General features: G+C 38.2%; 1 pseudogene; it reads right to left on the bottom strand.

Moving 5' to 3' along the window:
- Positions 1 to 6341: 6341 nt before the first annotated feature.
- LOC139042300 (large ribosomal subunit protein uL5-like) lies at positions 6342 to 7165 on the bottom strand (annotated as a pseudogene).
- Positions 7166 to 9530: the final 2365 nt, after the last annotated feature.

Genomic DNA, 9530 nt, shown 5'->3' with positions numbered 1-9530 from the left:
AAAACGAAACAATCTTCTAGTTAATCAGAAGATGTTCTTACCTTTGATTTTCCTGTCTCCTGAAATACAAACATACAAACCGTCCTTAGCTTTCATAGTTTCTTCATCATTGCCTATACCCAAAGCCAGGATAAAGAAAGCCAAGTTCAGGAGCCCGAAGTCAGGGAACCTGGAAAATGGTAGGAGCCAGGTGATGGGAAAGGCAGATACTAAAGATGGCAGGATGCTACAAAATATTCTTGGTTCTGCTGTAACAGATATACTTCATGAATTTGGCCAGTTTTCTTACGTTCAAATACAGCAAATTCTTCAGCTTGTTCTATTGAGAGATGTTTTTAGGAGTCAGGACTCTTCCGTTTGTAACTTGAATATATTTGTATTCAAATTATAGTCCAAAAGTACTGAAATAATTCGTTGTTACGTAAACATCGACACGTATGATTACTTCCAAAGAATAGGGAGATTTGCTCATAAGAATGTTCTCTTAGAGTTTTATCTTGTGTTTTTAGATGAGAGAAGTGCTTTTCCAGTGTAAAAAGTTTCTGTAGTATTTTCTTCTGCTTTCCTCCCTGTTCTCCTGATGTGCTTTGCTCAGGCAGGTCACCTAGAAGAGAGCAACACTCAAATAGAGAAATCTAGACTATGTCCTCTGAGGGAAGAGCGGCTTTTAAAAAGTAAAAAATTAAACCCGTTCATACACACACACGGACAAAATAGAATGTTTTGAATATCTAGTAATTAGTTATTGAATAGATAAGTCCCCTTCTAAATGTCTTTATCATCTGTTGGCTTGTTAACTTAGGTAAGAGTAGATTCTGGATCTGCATTGTCCCATTCATTAGCCACTAGCCACATGTGGCAGTTTAAAATTAAATAAAATTTAAAATTCTGTTCCCCGGTCACCTGGCCACATTTCAAGTGCTCAGTAGTCACTTGTGGATAGTGGTTACCCTATTGGACAGCACAGATAATACAGCATTTCCATCACTGTAGGAAATGCTTTTTGACAGCGCTGTAATGCCCAACGAGAAATTAAGGACAAAATAAACGTATTCAGTGAACTTACGATAACGCTTAGATTTTACCACCATAGTTGAAGAAAGCTATTTTTCTTATAAAAATTAAAACCAGCCTTTTTAAAAGAGCTTGGAAAATTCAAAACCCTGTTCTTGGAAACTAGTTTTCAATGTTTTTTTAAACAGATTCTTAGCACTTTATTTTTCAAGTGTTATAATCATTTCATAAATGATAACTTAGTATCTTCAGGTTTTCTTCCTTTTTTATGTAGTCTTTTTGAGTTAATGATACATAGTTGTCTCACACTTATCAAGCAAACTGACGAATGCTTAATTTATTGACAAAAATTGATCCACATCATATCCTCCTATTACTTTTAAGTCTATAGAGATGCAATGAAAGTGGCCAACAGTTTTCTGTAGAAACACAACATTTCTCCTTAAAATCACATTTGATTATCTTCCGGCTTAAAGATGCATCCAGATCCAAATAATTTTTTTGGTTTTCTTCATAGTTTCCTGTTCTTAATAACTTGGATTATGAATCAAGTTAAGTTTCATGTATGAAGCAAACATTTTATTCCAGTGATTTAGTTAATGAAATATTTTTTAGTATTTACTTGGCCTGTTACTAAAGTAATTAACATAAATAAAAGAATCTATATGGATGCATCTTTGAAATTGTTAATGAAAGAGACTAATCATGATTCTTTTGAGTTGGCTTGGTACTCAGTAACTATCCTGTTAGGAAGTTGTGATGCTTTCCCTTTCATTTGTAAATTTGTTTAGTCAAGCAACAGACTTGATCCAGTAGAGTCAAATTCCAAGCAAATTATGATGAAATTCTGTTGTTGAGGTACAGCTGAGTAAATGGTGTGATTTGAGTTGGTTTTATTATTTCCTTGGTGGCGTAATTTAATGTGTGTTCTACAGAGACTCATATTAGTTAAGGGAAATTTTCATTATGCTTGAAATAAGAAATAGCATTTTAGTATAAATACAGGAAATGACTGTACACAAATGCCAATCAATGATTTGAGGCCTTTTAATTTTTTTAATAGTAGTCTTTTGTTTTTTAATAGCCTTAGTTATTTAAAATTTAGATGCACTAAAATGTCATTGCTGTCACTAACTTTGCTGTTTACAGCTTATGTATAATTCAGAATGCTTTGTACTCAGAAGAATAATTTCCAGGTTTATCTTGTTTTGCAATTATCATGTTCTAACAATTGCCCCACCATTTTTAACAGCCAATTTTTGGTTGTGTAATGAACAGTAAAATTTGAACATATCTAATAATTTAATAATTTGCCTTATTTTGATTCAGAAATTCTATCAAAGATTTGGGGTAGAAAGAAGCTTTTTTCTTGTTGCTATAGTACTTTTTAAATCTTTTCAGATGAGCTGGAAAACACCTTAGTACATTGGAGTTGGTGTTGTATTGATTACAGTCCCAGCTCTAAAGCCTTACACTCATGTCTTAAGTATCACTGACTGTTCTCTGCATAGTTGTTAGTGTCATAGTTGACATTGTGGTTATCCACCTTGTAGTTTAGCCTTTGCAGAAAGGATATTGCTAGATATATTCTTATTTCTGCTTGACTGTTGAATTTATAATTTCACAACTTGATCCTTTGTCATTATACTACAGAAATGAAATCCACATAGGACTCTAAATTTCTCACTTCACAAATGGAATCAGTACAGATTTAGCAACATTGTACATAATGGCATCCAAGCATTTTTCCCCTGTTTACTAAGTTTATCAGCCATTTACTATGTGTTCTTGGATCGATGGATTTTCTCACTATTTTTCTGAGTTGAATGACTTGTTGGAGAGACTCAGTAAGAAATTTTCACTGAAATCACAAAAACATAAAGTCCAATAAACCACTAGAAGATAGATTTTTAATTTTTTTGAAATCTTATATTGTATTTCCTTTTGATATCATTTATTCATTTTAATTTTATGACTGCCAACTTGTTATGGTATTAATTAGATGTATATGTTTATATGTATGCATATAATATATGTATATGTATATGAAGAATAAAGTTAAGATTTGGTCAAACTATATTTTCCCATTCAAATACAAAAATGTTTTCAAGGCTGCAAAAAGTGTACAGTTGTTAAACAAGTTGTAAATAAAGACTTGTATAAAAGTTCAGTTTAGACTTTTTTTCTGCTCTTAAATCGTGACAAACACATTTTGAATAATTGTCTAATAGTGTTCATCCACTTGCTTTTGGCCCTTGCCATAGGTTCCTACCAATTAAAAGATTATGCCACTGATTTATTCTTTGAGTTTCTTTCCAGTACCTGTGATAGATTTTGTTTGGATTTAGACTGGTACTTAATGTTTGTAAGCTGGTTGTCCAGAGTTCTTTGGGATAAAAGTTAAATATGGCTTCTCCCCTCTTACAGTTATCATTCAGCATGATCAGTCTTACCACAGACAGGACACAAGAACCAATGGTAGAGTATTTACGTTCTTTAACAATACAAAGCATTAGTGTTGAAGCATCCTATTTAGGCAATAAGTGCTCCTTTTTCTACCTTGTAGACCCTTACAGTTCACCATTTCCTCACCCCTACCCTAAGCATTACTGAAATATGACGTCATCAGTGTTGTGGAAAGCAGTAGTAGCAATGTGGAGATTGATTAAATTTACATTAAAATAATCAGCCAAGTAATTCCAAAGTGAAGTTAGCACCAAGATAAAAAACTAGTATGCACATAGCCAAAATAGTACCCATTTTAATGTGTATTTATTGTAACATTTTAACGTCAGAAAGATAAATAGAAGTTTCCTTCACTCATTAGCATGGAGGTAACAGTAGTAAGCTTAGCTCTTATGGAGTGTCTGTCCTGGGTATTTAATATTGAAGCAAAGGAGACGAGGATGAGAAGATAGGTTGAAGCACAAAAATTAAGCCAAAAAATGTTTTTGCCTTCAAAGATTTGTGTGACCAAATGGGCACAACACAGAAAAGTTCCCAAATAGAAGGCTCACCCAGCTGAAAGCCCACCAGTTTGCCTTAAGCGCTGTTCTGGTTACTGTCACATCGCTAGCCACTCCAAACCTGATGGCTTTAAATGACAATATGTTCTGTCGCTCAGGTCTAGACACAGGCTCAGCTGCTCACTGTGGGGGTCCCTTGTTCAGTTGCAGTTGATAATGGCTGAGGCTGGTCATCTGAAGGCTATTTTCTCATGTGTGTGGTACCCAGACTGATAGGGACAGAACTCCTGAGAGCTGATAGGCAACGCTCCACACAACCCCCAGATGTGACTAGTTTGGGCACTCTTTCAAAATGGAACCTCAGAGTAGACAGACTAGCTACACGCAGCTGGCTTCCCCCAGAGCAAAAGTTCCAAGGGACTGCGGCGATAGCTTCAAAGCTTCATAGGAACTAGTTTTGGAAACTGCATAGCATCACTTGTCTTTTATTTGTCAGAATTGTCACAAACAAGTTTTAAGGGGCTGACAGAATACACTCCACTGGAGGAATGACCAAGTTACCACAGCTACCATTGTTCTGGATTCAAAAGGAAGGAAGATCTCTGCTACGAAGATCATACTTCTGCAGTCAGAATCTTTCCCCATTTTCTAATCCCTGTGCCAAGCACATTCATAGTGGTGCAGAACAGTCAGGTACGTAACTTCAGGATGAACGAGACCTGAGGTAGATCTTATGTACAGCTCTGGTAAGTTTGAAGCCACAAATACACTCATACTTCTTTTTACAGGTATCTAATTATGTGTGCCATGAACTGTAAGATGTTCCTACCCTCTACTCTGGTAGTTTATTTCTGGGACTGTATTTTAAGGAAATTGTCCAAAATATGAAAGTCTGTGTGTAATGATGAACTCTTCCTGTTCATGGCAGAGTCCTCCATCTGTACCATAGGTGCATTCCGCGGGAGGCGCATCCAAGGATGCCCTGCACATTTTCAGTTTTCTCCCCCTACTAATCATTCCCATTACCATACAACTGTGCTGTCATTTCTCATATCTTTGAACTGTCTTTATTAATGAATTATTGTTCATTTTTAAAGTGCATGTTTTTGTTTTATTTTTGTTCTCAAAGATGTTTGTTCCAGTTGCAGCTGTTAGTGCAATTACAGAAGTTGAAACAAGTGAGGTTTCCTCCTATAAAAATGAAACTGAAGCACGAGGATCAGTTTCCTTCACAAGTTTTCACTCCGTTTACAAGTGAGGGCCCTGGCCCTACAGTGAAAGATTGAGAAGGGAACGCACATCGATATTTTAAGAGAAGTAAAAAGTCCATGGTAACACTTTTCATGATTCTCCCCTTTAAGCAGCTGGATCTGATTTTATTGGATGAGACTTTATTATCAGGAAGACAAAATAAGCCATTTCCATAAAAAACTAGGCACACCAAATAGCCTCTGGGCTTTAAAATACCTACAAAGGCAGCCAGAAAATGAGAGACCATTTAACAGCAATGAAAAGTGACCTGAGGACAATTTAACTCAGTCACAAGTGAGTAAATTATTGAACTGAATTAATATTTGCTCAAAATTTAAACTCGATTGAAAACTATGAACCACTGGCCAAGTATTGTGTCTAACAGAGAAATGGTGGCTTTTGAATGTCCCTGCCTCGGTGACCTGGAAAAGTACAGACAAGAAAATTCCACTTTCACACCATAGGAGAAGCACACTGGTTAGAGGAACGTTTCTCGTATATCAGCACACAGAATCAGCCCTTTCTGAGTTCCGTGTGCCTGGAACAAGTCTAAGCATTATGCAAACCGTTGAATCGTTTAACTCTCTAGGAGATATTACTATTAGCATTGCCTCCAGGATACAGTAAGGAAGCTAAGGCAGAGAGATTAACTTGCTTAAGGTAACAGCTAGTAAAAGGGAGGGCAGGGAATTGAGTCCAGGCGGTTTGCCTCAAAGACCACCTCTATTTATGCTGCCTCTCAACAACCTAGAGAGTCTTCTCATTTTCAAGGAACGCCGAGTCTGAAGAGTTATAACAAAATCAATCCTGACCGTTGCACCATAGCCTGTGATCCCGTCACCAGACATCAGCGCTGGAAAAATCTCTTGTGAAGAACGGATTCACCAAACAGAGGAGAGCATCCCGGAACATGGGACCACTGCACCCCACCTTTAATGAAGGCTCTGAATTCCAACCCCAGCTCCAACCATCCCTTCCTCTCTAAGATCAGTGTCCACGGGGCTATGGTGCCACAGCCCATCCACAAGGGTGGGGTGAGCACAGGCAATGCTGCGAAGCTCAGGCCTGGGTCTGCCGGGAAACACTGGCATCTGATCAGAGGATGACAGGAGTGTTACCAGCTATTCCCATCAAAGCTTTTAAGCCACTTGAGGTCCAAGGACTTGAATATGGCCAGGCTCCTTTCACAGAACACACAACAGTAAAGTACATTGCACTGAAAACGGTGTATTGGCCATTTGGATAGAAACGGGAATTTATTTGCCAGGAAGGATGATGCCATCATACCTCCGCTGGAACCAGCACGTGGCCTCGTCTTTGCTGATTCTGTGTTTGGCTCCAGTGCAGCTGTCCTGCACTTCTTGTCTGCAATGCTAAAACCTGGCCTACCCAGCACCACATAGAAGTCCAGCTCACAGATACCAGTGCTCGGGTCATGTTTGATCCCCGGATTGATGTGTTCCTGAATCTCCAAACCCAAGTTTCTGGTATCTGAGAAGTTATTTCTTCTTAACTTGTACTCACACCTTTAGACCTTTCTCCAAGATTTCTTCTGCCTTGTCCCATGGCCTGCACAGTGGATGCCAATCTTCTCATTTTTCCTGATGCCAAAGGATCTGCTGGTGTATCTAGCTTTGGAGAACACCAGAGTCTGGCCAGTGAGCTGCTCCAGCACCTTCGCTGCCCAGGTCAGTCTGTCTCCACTCGCCCACACAGATGTTGAGGCAGAGCTTGCTGATGCGGAGTTCCCACATGGGGTTCTCCTTTCACCTTGATCCTGCACCATGGTGGGGAACAGGAAGAGAGCTAAACTGCATTTTGTTTTTTTCCTTTTTTTTTTCTGGTGAGTGTCGACGAAAATAATCTATAACCAATCTATAAATGAAAATTTGGGTGAGTTTATTCTGAGCTTAAATCTGAGGATTATAACCCGGGAGAGTCTTTCCACAAAGCAACAGAGCTCTCCAAAGAAGTGGGGGTATACAGGGTGGTTATATACCCTCAAAGATATGATTGAAATGTCCCTTTTACAGTAGTCACGAGGCTGCTCTGTCAGCACAGCGACTGATGGAAACATCAGATAGGTCTGCTGTCTCAGTGAACGCTGCAGGCTGACAGGTCTGTTGCCTCGAGCTGGGCGGTCACAGATGAGCACTGCAATCAGTTCCCAGCCTAAAGAAAGATGCTTAATCTTTAAGGAGATCCCAACGTTGGGAGGGGGAGGGAAGTTGCACCTTTATCTCAAAATGTCTAAGCAGATATACAAGGCATGCTCAATGGCCACAGTCAGGCCCTTTTGGAAAAACAAAGTCAGGCCGAATTAGGTTTATACCAAATGGCTTCTTCATGTACTCCAATATATCCTATTGCTTGCCATTTTTATTTATCATTTTCCCCTTTTGATCTCTAATATTTCGATAGAAAGCATTGATGATCAAAATATTGTCCCTCAGCGCCAGGGTTGTTGCTGCCTGCCCTGGGTCCATCATGTCACTCGGTGCTAGGCTTTTATTTCATTTATTTGCCTAGTCGTCCACGCTGGGGGGAAATAGTGGATAAGAATAGAGTTATATATATATTAACAGAGGAAGCATTTCACATATCATGTAATTTCCAATTAATTTTAGATTGTTGTGCAAACATTGTATATGTGCTTTTCTATGACACTTCACATTTACATTCTATATGATTATAGAACAAGTACAGTAACGATAATAACTCAACATTTTGAAAGGATTGGTCTGAAATGAATTCTTAGTCGTAGTCCCTATCAGAAAAAGAAATTTGTCCAGAGTAATAAGACAGATCAACCATCTCAAGCCGTCAAGCAATCATTACTTTAGTTTGTATGCTACTCTTACAACAGTGAGTAAAGAAAACAACAATTAGTTTGAATATTATGACTAGTACAAGAATTCCAAGAAGTAGTAGAAATAGGAATTCCAATCCGGATCGGAAAAGGGAACTGATACCGGAAGGGAGCAAACCAAACAATTCAAGACTGGGTGTCGGATCGCATAAGGCATCCACTTGCTCCTTCATGTGTTTTAGCAGAGATGACACATTGGAAGATTCATCACGTATAAAAGCACAGCATCCAGTCTGAATGATTGTATATGTACCACCTTGGGATGCAGTAAGAATATCTAAAGCCATTCTGTTTTGAAGGACAGTCCTTCTCATTAAAGACATTTCAGTATTTAAATAAGGGTCTTTTTGCAGCTTGAAATATCTCTGATGATGTCATTGGGCATTCAGGTATCTTTCTCAGTGGCTTACAGCTTACACAGCAACAGACAGGAATCTCTCTTAAGTTTCTATCAAGTTGTTCAGCTTCATTTTGCAAGGCTTCAGGACAAAGAGGATGTTCAATTCTCAATGATTCCAAATGAAAATAAGGTGAAAATTGAAAACATTAGTTTGGAGGTTTGTAATCAGATATTTCAGTAGAAGAATTCAGGATCCAGTCCAGTTCACAGGTAGAAAAAGCCTCAAAGACAATTAACAGAACTAGGATCTAATATCCACAAATGTGCGTTATAGTTTTTCACTGAAACATAATTCTTCTCTCTAAAATCACCCTCATTTTTACCAAAGATAGTCAAATTAAGACTAATTGGTTTGCAAAATAAGTTTAGTTTCAAGAAACTTGGCCCAGTTATTTACATAAGTGCAGCAAGAATAGCAATTGATCACATAGGCTCTTAAATCTGCTTTGCTGGAATTCTCTATGAGGAATCTCAGATTGAACTGTAAAGACCTCTCGAGGCCAGGAAAGCCACACCAAGGATTTGTGCCATCAGGCCTTGCCTGCAATACCTTAGATTTGGGTGAACTTCTCTCCTTTCTTGAGATTTCCCAAAATATTTCGAGGTTCATGGCACCTGCCAGATAAGCAAGCTTCCTTACTTACCAGGTAAGATTGCTGGAATCTCTCTCTGTAAAGCAAGGTACCAGGCCCATATTTCCAAGTGTCTTTATTTCCAGAAAGTCAACCTTATTCCTCAAAGGCAGTATTGTCATATCTGAGTCTGTATGTTTCTCTCAAATATGACATTCCAGTCAAAGTTTTGGTAAGATAACAAATGTGTCCTGTTATAAGGAGAACAGATTCTTATTGAACTTATGCAAATAACTATATTGCCACGAAATAACCATACTCACTCACAAAGAGTTTCCAAATTCTGGAGGGATCAGGTAGGGAGAAAAAGATAAATGTTTCAGTTCTGCTCATAATGTTATAATTTCACTGAATTGCTGTAAGGCATAGTTAGCAGAAGAGAAAAGAGAAAAAGATTT

This window comes from Equus asinus, chromosome 27 (genome assembly GCF_041296235.1).
Source record: "Equus asinus isolate D_3611 breed Donkey chromosome 27, EquAss-T2T_v2, whole genome shotgun sequence".
Classification (NCBI taxonomy): Eukaryota; Metazoa; Chordata; class Mammalia; order Perissodactyla; family Equidae; genus Equus; species Equus asinus.
This window is presented reverse-complemented; position numbering and strand designations above follow the sequence as displayed.